Source organism: Chrysemys picta, unplaced genomic scaffold, assembly GCF_011386835.1.
Source record: "Chrysemys picta bellii isolate R12L10 unplaced genomic scaffold, ASM1138683v2 scaf155, whole genome shotgun sequence".
Lineage (NCBI taxonomy): Eukaryota > Metazoa > Chordata > Testudines > Emydidae > Chrysemys > Chrysemys picta.
The window spans coordinates 40,385-49,349 of record NW_027052862.1 but is presented as its reverse complement, the minus strand read 5'-3'; positions in this window follow the sequence as shown (position 1 = coordinate 49,349).

Genomic DNA, 8,965 nt, shown 5'->3' with positions numbered 1-8,965 from the left:
TTTAGAAGGTCTCTTTCTATAAGTTTATAATATAGAACTAAACTATTGTTGTATGTAAAGTAAATAAGGTTTTTAAAATGTTTAAGACGCTTCATTTAAAATTAAAATAAAACGCAGAGCCCCTGGGACCGGTGGCCAGGACCCGGGCAGTGTCAGTGCCACTGAAAACCAGCTCTTTTGGCCCAGTCCTTCTTGAGAGTGGGACGGGGCTTGGACACCAGCTTAAAGCCACATCTGCCCAGGGCAGCACAGCACAGTGTGCAACGCAGGGGTCACATTTTCACTATGTGCAACTTAACCCTGAGGTTCTCAGCCCTGGGAATGAGACTGTGGAATTCCCCAGCCCATGGGAAAGATCATGAGTGTAAAATATCCCCCAGGGTCGTTACATCCCTGAGGGACCATCTGTCTCTGGGTGCTGGGGATAGAATCAGGACCTTTCACTGCCAGGCCTCTGCTTACGACCAGAACCAGGTCAGCCGTGATCAAGTATAAACAGTGACTGACAATGAGCCACCTACTGTTGTTAATGGGCAAGGCGGTAAGGCCTAAATGTACAACAATGGCCTCATTTTGGGTACCTCCTGTGACGGGATGGATCACAGAAACCCCCTTGGGAGCTGCCACCCGATGTGCAAAGACTACCTCTGCTCCTGTTTTCCCTGCCAGCTCAGGACTCCAGCACCCTGTCTTGCTGAGCCAGACACTCCCGTCTGCTCCAACACAGACCCAGCATCTGAATCACTTGTCCCAAAGCGGCAAGTTTACCTGAAAACAGCTCATAGAAGTGTGCTTGTCTTTAGCACTCAGATGCCCGACTCCCAATGGGGTCTAAACCCAAATAAATCCGTTTTACCCTGCATAAAGCTTATGCAGGGCAAACTCAGAAATTGTTCACCCTCTATAACACTGATAGAGAGATATGCACAGCTGTTTGCTCCCCCAGGTATTAATACATACTCTGAGTAAATTACTAAATAAAAAGTATCAGGGGGTAGCCGTGTTAGTCTGTATCTACAAAAACAACAAGGAGTCTGGTGGCACCTTAAAGACTAACAGATTTATTTGGGCATAAGCTTTCGTGAGTAAAATGCATCTGAAGAAGTGAGGTTTTTACTCACGAAAGCTTATGCCCAAATAAATCTGTTAGTCTTTAAGGTGCCACCAGACTCCTTGTTGTTTAAATAAAAAGTGATTTTATTAAATACAGACAGTAGGATTTAAGTGGTTCCAAGTAGTAACAGACAGAACAAAGTAAGTCACCAAGCAAAATAAAATAAAATGCGCAAATCTATGTCTAATCAAACTGAATACAGATAATCTCACCCTCAGAGATGCTTCAGTAAGTTTTTTCTCAGGCTGGACACCTTCCAGGCCTGGGCACAATTCTTTCCCCTGGTACAGCTCTTATTGCAGCTCAGGTGATAGCTAGGGGATTCTTCATGATGGCTCCTCTCCCGCTTTGTTCTGTTCCACCCCTTTATATATCTTTTGCATAAGGCGGGAACCCTTTGTCCCTCTGGGTTTCCACCCCGCTCCCTGGAAAAGCAGCAGGTTGAAGATGGATTCCAGTTCAGGTGACATGATCACATGTCACTGCAAGACTTCATTGCCCACTTGCCAGCACACACATATACAGGAAGACTAACAGGAAAACACAGCCATCTGCAGACAAGGGTCCTTGTTAATGGGAGTCATCAAGATTCCAAACCATCATTAATGGCCCACACTTTACATAATTACAATAGGCCCTCAGAGTTCTATTTAATATTTCTGGTTTTAGATACAAGAGTGGTACATTTCTACAAATCGGATGATCACACTCAGTAGATTATGAGCTTTGTAATGTTACCTTACAAGAGACCTTTTGCACGAAGCATATCCCAGTTGCATTATATTCACTTATTATCAAATCTTAATAAAACTATCCCAGTTACATTATATTCACTTATTAGCATGTTTTTATAAAACCATATAGACTGCACGTCACACCTCCGTTTATCTCTCTGAACTACAGGGCTGCAGGGACCTTGTTCCAACTGCATCTGGAGTCTGTGGGCAGTGCAGGGGTCCAGCCCCTCAGAGAACCAGCCCCAACGCACTTCAAGGCAGAATCCCGGGTTTGGACCCTACATCAAGAGACATTCTTGAAGTCTGGACCTAGCCCACCACTGTGCTCTGGCTCCCAGGCTGGCTAGCGCGGGCCAAAGGGGCTGTAGGGAAGGTGTAAAGCCCTCCCCCACCCTGGGAAATTCCTCCAACAGAGGTGCCACTTGTGCCTCCCCCCAGCAGCTGCAGGCCCAAGGAGTGTTCCGGGGGGTGGGGGGGAGGGCATGGACAGGCTGGAGGAGGGGGTGGAGCAGGGGTAGAGGGGAGTGGCCAGGACAAAGCTGCACCTCAGTCTTATAGCCTGGCAAAGCCCCTAACACCATTAAAACGGGTGCAGCACTTTACTCAGCTGAGCTGCAACCTCTGTATTAACCATGTAGTGAAAGTGCTGCGACATCGCACCCAGGGAACTAGCTGCATCTGCAGCAGCATCTCTGCCCAGCACAGCTGAATTCCCTCCTTCTCCCCGATGGCTGCGTCCCAGACTCCTGCCCCAGGCCCCTTCGCTCTGGTCCCAGATCCCCTCCTGCCGTGGAATGGACACGTGGCCGGAGAGCCCTGGACACTGGAGTTCTCTGTTTATCCCACACCATGGACCCTGCAGGAGCGCTAGTGCCAGGTCCCCTCACCCGCTGCCCTTGGCCATTGGCCTGCAGCCCCCAGCTGGGGTAGAGGAGCCCATTCTCCATGGACCAATGAGTCCCTGGTCTCTCTGCTGGGACTCACAAACAGGGAGAAAATCAGAGCAGGCCTTGCTGGGTATGGTTGTGTGTGACGGGGTCACCTACATCACTAGGGCCCAGGCCGAGATCCCAGTCCATTCCACGCCAGCCCCTGACCTGCCATCAGATGGACTTTCAGCCTCTGTCCCTGTGGTTGGGGGGAGGCATTGGGTCATTGCCCTGGGGGCGCTGCTGGGCGAGGGAGGCGATTTACCTGCTCACACACCCAATGGACTAGCTTTACTTTAGTTATTATCTTTGAAAAGTCATGGAAGATGGGAGAGATTCCAGAAGTCTGGAAAAGGGCAAATGTAGTTCCCATCTATGAAAAGGGAAATAAGGACAAGCCAGGCAATTACAGACCAGCCAGCTTAACTTCTGTACCAGGAGAGATGATGGAGCAAATAATTAAGGAATCCATCTGAAAACATCTCGAAGATAATAAGGTGATAAGCAATAGCCAGCATGGATTTATCAAGGACAAATCGTGTCAAACCAACCCCTGGTAGCTTTCTTTGACTGGGTAACAAACCCTTGTGGATGGGAGGAAGCGGTAGATATGCTATATCTAGACGTTAGTACGGCTTTTGATACAGTCTCACATGACCTTCTCATTAACAAACTAGGGAAATACAATCTAGATGGAGCTACTATAAGGTGGGTGTATAACTGGTTGGAAAACTGTTCCCAGAGAGTAGTTATCAGTGGTTCACAGTCAGGCCGGAAGGGCATAACGAGTGCAGTCCTTCAGGGATCAGTTCTGGGTCCGGTTCTGTTCAATATCTTCATCAATGATTTAGACCCGTGGCATAGAGAGAACCGTTACAAAGTTGGCAGATGATACCAAGCTGGAAGGGGTTGCAAGCGCTTTGGAGGATAGGATGAACATTCAAAATGATCTGGACAAACTGGAGAAATGGTCTGAGGTAAATAGGATGAAATTTAATAAGGACAAATGCAAAGTACTCCACTTAGGAAGGAACAATCAGTTGCACTCATACAGAATGGGAAATGACTGCCTAGGGAGGAGTACTGCGGACAAGGATCCAAGGGTCATAGTGGACCACAAGCTAAATAAGAGTCAACAATGTAACCTGTTGCAAAAAAGCCAACATCAGTCTGGGATGTATTAGTAGGAGTATTGAAATCAAGACACGAGAAGTAATTCTTCCGCTCTACTCCACGCTGATTAGGCCTCAACTGGATTATCGTGTACAGTTTTGGGCACCACATTTCTGGAAAGATGCCAGCATGTCCCTGTGGCTGGGGGGGAGGGGGCCTGTGTCTCCGCACGCTGCCCCTGCCCCGAACGCCCCTGCAGCCAATGGGACGCTGCGGGGGTGATGGGGACAGGAGCGCATTGAGACCTCCTAGCCCGCCCCGCCTAGGAACCGCTGCTGGAGGGGTGCCCCAGGTAAGCATCGAACTCCCCGCCCCCTTCAGAGCCTGCACCCACACCCCCTCCTCCACCCCCACCCCCTGCCCCAGCCCAGAGCCTGCATCCAGCACCCAAACTCCCTCCCAGAGCCTGCATCCCTCACCCCCTCCTCCACACCCACCCCCTGCCCCAGCCCAGAGCCTGCATCCAGCACCCAAACTCCCTCCCAGAGCCTGCACCCCAGACATCCTCCCCCACCCAAACTCCCTCCCACAGCCTGCACCCCTCACCCCTCCTGCACCCCAATCCCCTGCCCAGCCTAGAGCCTGCACCCAAACTCCATCCCAGAGCCTGCACCCCAGACCCTCACCCAAACACAAACCCAAACCCTAACCCTTAGGGAGATGTGTGTGTGTGGGGGGGTATTTGGAGGGGCAGGTTCTGGGCACCACCAACATTTCTACAAACCTGCCATCCTAGGGTGTTATTAGCACCACGCTCTCACCAGTTGAGCTAGCCGGCCCACAGAAACCAGCCTGAGAAGCGGCCCTTTCAGAAAGGAGCCGTGGGCAGCCGCAGGGTGGTTGTGGTCTCTGGAATGAGAGGGGGGCTGAGGACAGCTGCTTGTGTCCAGTGGAATTAGCGCAAGTGGTTGAGCGCTCGCGTCGCATGCGAGAGGCAGTGGGATCAATGGCCACATTCTCCAGTGGCAGGGGGGTTCCCATCCCCTTCCTTCCTTTTAAAAGCACTGCCAGGCAGGGGACTAAGAGCATCCAGTGGGCTTCTCCCTCTCCCTACTTGACCTGCCATAACAGTCCAGAGAATTTTACCCAGTGAGACCTACATGGACCCCAGCACCGTACGGTTGAACTAGGACAGATCACTCAGAAAGTCCTCGAGTTTGGCTGTCAAGATGTGAAATGCTATGGGGGCAGGGGAGGGAACTGGCCTGTCTTTCAAGCTTCAATTCTGCAATTTTTACATCTAAGCCTAAAACTCAGGTCTGCACTGGCCATGAATGAAGCCCAGGCCTGCTGTATGGGAGACAAGAATTCTCCCACAGACCCAGCAAGTGTGCAAACTAGAACAAAGTGACTGTGCACTATGGGCCCTGCCCCTGCCAGAGCCCCTCTACTCCAGGGCACAGGAGTGTGGCCGACACTCCCAGGAGCTCTCTGCTTCTGGTCAGAAGGGAATTCTTTGGGAATTCAGTCATGAATGATATAGAGATTAAGGGGTTTGAGTTACATGATGTGCCCTGTGGCTTTAAGGCATTGGAGAAATGCTGAAGAGGTTAAAGGCCGCAGAGCTGGGTGTGGGCCCTCTAAAGTTGTGCTGTGGTGAGACTGAGCAGTTGTGGGGATTGTGCAAGCTGTGGTGTTTACATGCAGATAGAAAATGTAATGAAACCCCATTTTTAAAACCACCCATGTCTGGGAATGTAAGAGAAGCTCTTTGAAATAAGTGTCTCCTTCACTCTTCAAGATCACTGGCTCTAATACTCTACCGCCTTATAGACCCCCGTGGTAGCACATTCGACAACAGATAAAGTGGTTGCTGATTCAAATCTAGGTGCTCTCTTAAATGTGTTCTTTTTTAATTGAAATATATTTTCATATCCATCTCCTGTATGTTCAGGAGTTCCACTGAATGGGGAAGTGAAATGAATTTAATCGTTCAACATTTTTCCTGTTGAAATGTGCAAACGCCGAGCAAACCTGTCCATCGTCTAAAATCAGTTCCGGTCCTCTGAGGCTCTAGTTTGCTTTCATTGATTAAACAAAGATAAGTTTCCGAGGGGGAGCTGTGTTAGTCTGTTTCAGCAAAAACAACGAGGAGTCCTGTGGCACCTTAAAGACTAACAAATCTGATGAAGTATCAGAGGGGTAGCCGTGTTCGTCTGAATCTGTAAAAAGCAACAGAGGGTCCTGTGGCACCTTTAAGACTAACAGAAGTATTGGGAGCATAAGCTTTCATGGGTAAGAACCTCACTTCTTCAGATGCAAGTAATGGAAATTTCCAGAGGCAGGTCAGGGAGAGTGAGGTGCTCTGCTAGCAGTTGAGGTGTGAACACCAAGGAAGGAGAAACTGCTTCTGTAGTTGAAAAGCCATTCACAGTCTTTGTTTAATCCTGATCTGATGGTGCCAAATTTGCAAATGAACTGGAGCTCAGCAGTTTCTCTTTGGAGTCTGGTCCTGAAGTTTTTTTGCTGTAAGATGGCTACCTTTACATCTGCTATTGTGTGGCCAGGGAGGTTGAAGTGTTCTCCTACAGGTTTTTGTATATTGTCATTCCTGATATCTGACTTGTGTCCATTTATCCTCTTGCTGAGTGACTGTCCAGTTTGGCCAATGTACATAGCAGAGGGGCATTGCTGGCACATGATGGCATATATAACATTGGTGGACGTGCAGGTGAATGAGCCGGTGATGTTGTAGCTGATCTGGTTAGGTCCTGTGATGGTGTTGCTGGTGTAGATATGTGGGCAGAGTTGGCATCGAGGTTTGTTGCATGGGTTGGTTCCTGAGTTAGAGTTGTTATGGTGCGGTGCGTGGTTGCTGGTGAGAATATGCTTAAGGTTGGCGGGTTGTCTGTGGGCGAGGACTGGCCTGCCTCCCAAGGTCTGTGAAAGTGAGGGATCATTGTCCAGGATGGGTTGTAGATCACTGATGATGCGTTGGAGAGGTTTAAGCTGAGGACTGTAGGTGATGGCCAGTGGAATTCTGTTGGTTTCTTTTTTGGGCCTGTCTTGTAGCAGGAGGCTTCTGGGTACATGTCTGGCTCTGTTGATTTGTTTCTTTATTTCCTTGTGTGGGTATCATAGTTTTGAGAATGCTTGGTGAAGATCTTGTAGATGTTGGTCTCTGTCTGAGGGGTTGGAGCAGATGCGATTGTACCTCAGTGCTTGGCTGTAGACGATGGATCGTGTGGTGTGACCAGGGTGGAAGCTGGAGGCATGAAGCAGGCGCAGCAGGGACAGAAGGATTGTGAGGAGGTTTGGCAGCATGTGACCTCCAGAAGGAGAAAGAGGAGCGTCCATGCACCAGCAATGGAAATACAGGTGAGCAATCGTTTCCATGTTCTCTCTACAGGGGGTTGGACTAGATGACCTCTTGAGGTCCCTTCCAACTCTGATATTCTATGATTCTATGATTCTATGATTCTAAGACAGGCATAGCGGTCGGTGGGTTTTCGGTATAGGGTGGTGTTAATGTGGCCATCGCTTATTTGTACGGTGGTGTCTAGGAAGTGGAACTCCCGTGTAGATTGGTCTAGGCTGAGGTTGATGGTGGGGTGGAAGCTGTTGAAATCATGGTGGAATTCTTCCAGGGTCTCCTTCCCATGGGTCCAGATGATGAAGATGTCATCAATGTAGCGTAGGTAGAGAAGGGGCATGAGTGGACGAGAGCTGAGGAAGCGTTGTTCCAGGTCAGCCATAAAAATGTTGGCATATTGTGGGGCCATGCGGGTGCCCATGGCGGTGCCACTGGTCTGGAGGTATATATTGTCACCAAATTTGAAAGAATTGTGCGTGAGGATAAAGTCACAGAGCTCCGCAATAAGTTGTGCTGTGTCATCATCAGGGATACTGTTCCTGACAGCTTGTATTCCATCTGTGTGTCGGATGTTTGTGTAGAGAGCCTCGACATCCATGGTGGCTAGGATGGTGTTTTCTGGGAGGTCACCAATGCATTGTAGTTTTCTCAGGAAATCTGTGGTGTCACGGAGGTAGCTGGGAGTGCCGTAAATCTGATGAAGTGGGTTCCAGCCCATGAAAGCTTATGTCCAAATCAATGTGTTAGTCTTTAGTGTGCCACAGGACTCCTCCTTGTTCAAACAATGATAGAATATGAATGCACATTTGCAGGTCCTTGTTCTCCACGAGCGATGCTGTGCAGAAGAACAAGAACCACATCCAGTTGGGGCTCAGGGGTTAGCAGAGATCACCGGCACCTTGGCTCCTTCAAAGTCAGCCAGCAGTAGCTGGGCCCCAGGACAAGCCACAAGAACCAGCCAGTGGCTCTCAGCAGGAAAATAGCCACCAAGAAGCTGGCTAGAGCTGCCGGGATCTCCAGAAAGGCCACCGAGAAGTGCTGCAGTTCCACCATTTGCCCAACAGACACTGTGGTGGCGCCAGCAAAGCCAGCAGTATGAACTTTACTCCTGAGGGAATTCTGCACCACTGCACATCTCAGTTCCCTCTAAGCTGCGCGGCCGCAGCCTATTTAGCGCCGCGCCGCCGCTCCAATTGAAATCAGAGGGGATTGGGCTGTTAGAAAGGCAATTCTGTCCCGATAGTGCCCATCACCGCCAGGTAAAGAGACAAATCTTAAGATGGTTAAAGAAAATTTAATTTCACAGCATCCTGTCTGGCAAGAACTCACCTATCAATAGTTGTGATTGTGAAACCCCCACTTCTTGTTATTTTGTCTTTATGTCCCCACTTCTCCATTGTTAAACTGTATGGAATCTGTCTGGTTCTTTGATTGTTTCTGTCTGCTGTAGAATTAATTTTGCTGGGTGTAAACCAATTAAGGTGCTGGGATATAATTGGTTAGATAATCATGTTACAATATGTTAGGATTGGTTAGTTAAATTTCCATAAAATGATTGGTTAAGGTATAGTTGAGACTATTACTATACAAATTGGGGGCAAACAGGAAGTAGGTTGAGGGAAAAAGACAAAAGGAAACTGGACTCATTGCTTGCTGGAATCTAAGCCCAATAAACATCAAATTGTCTGCACCTTCGGAC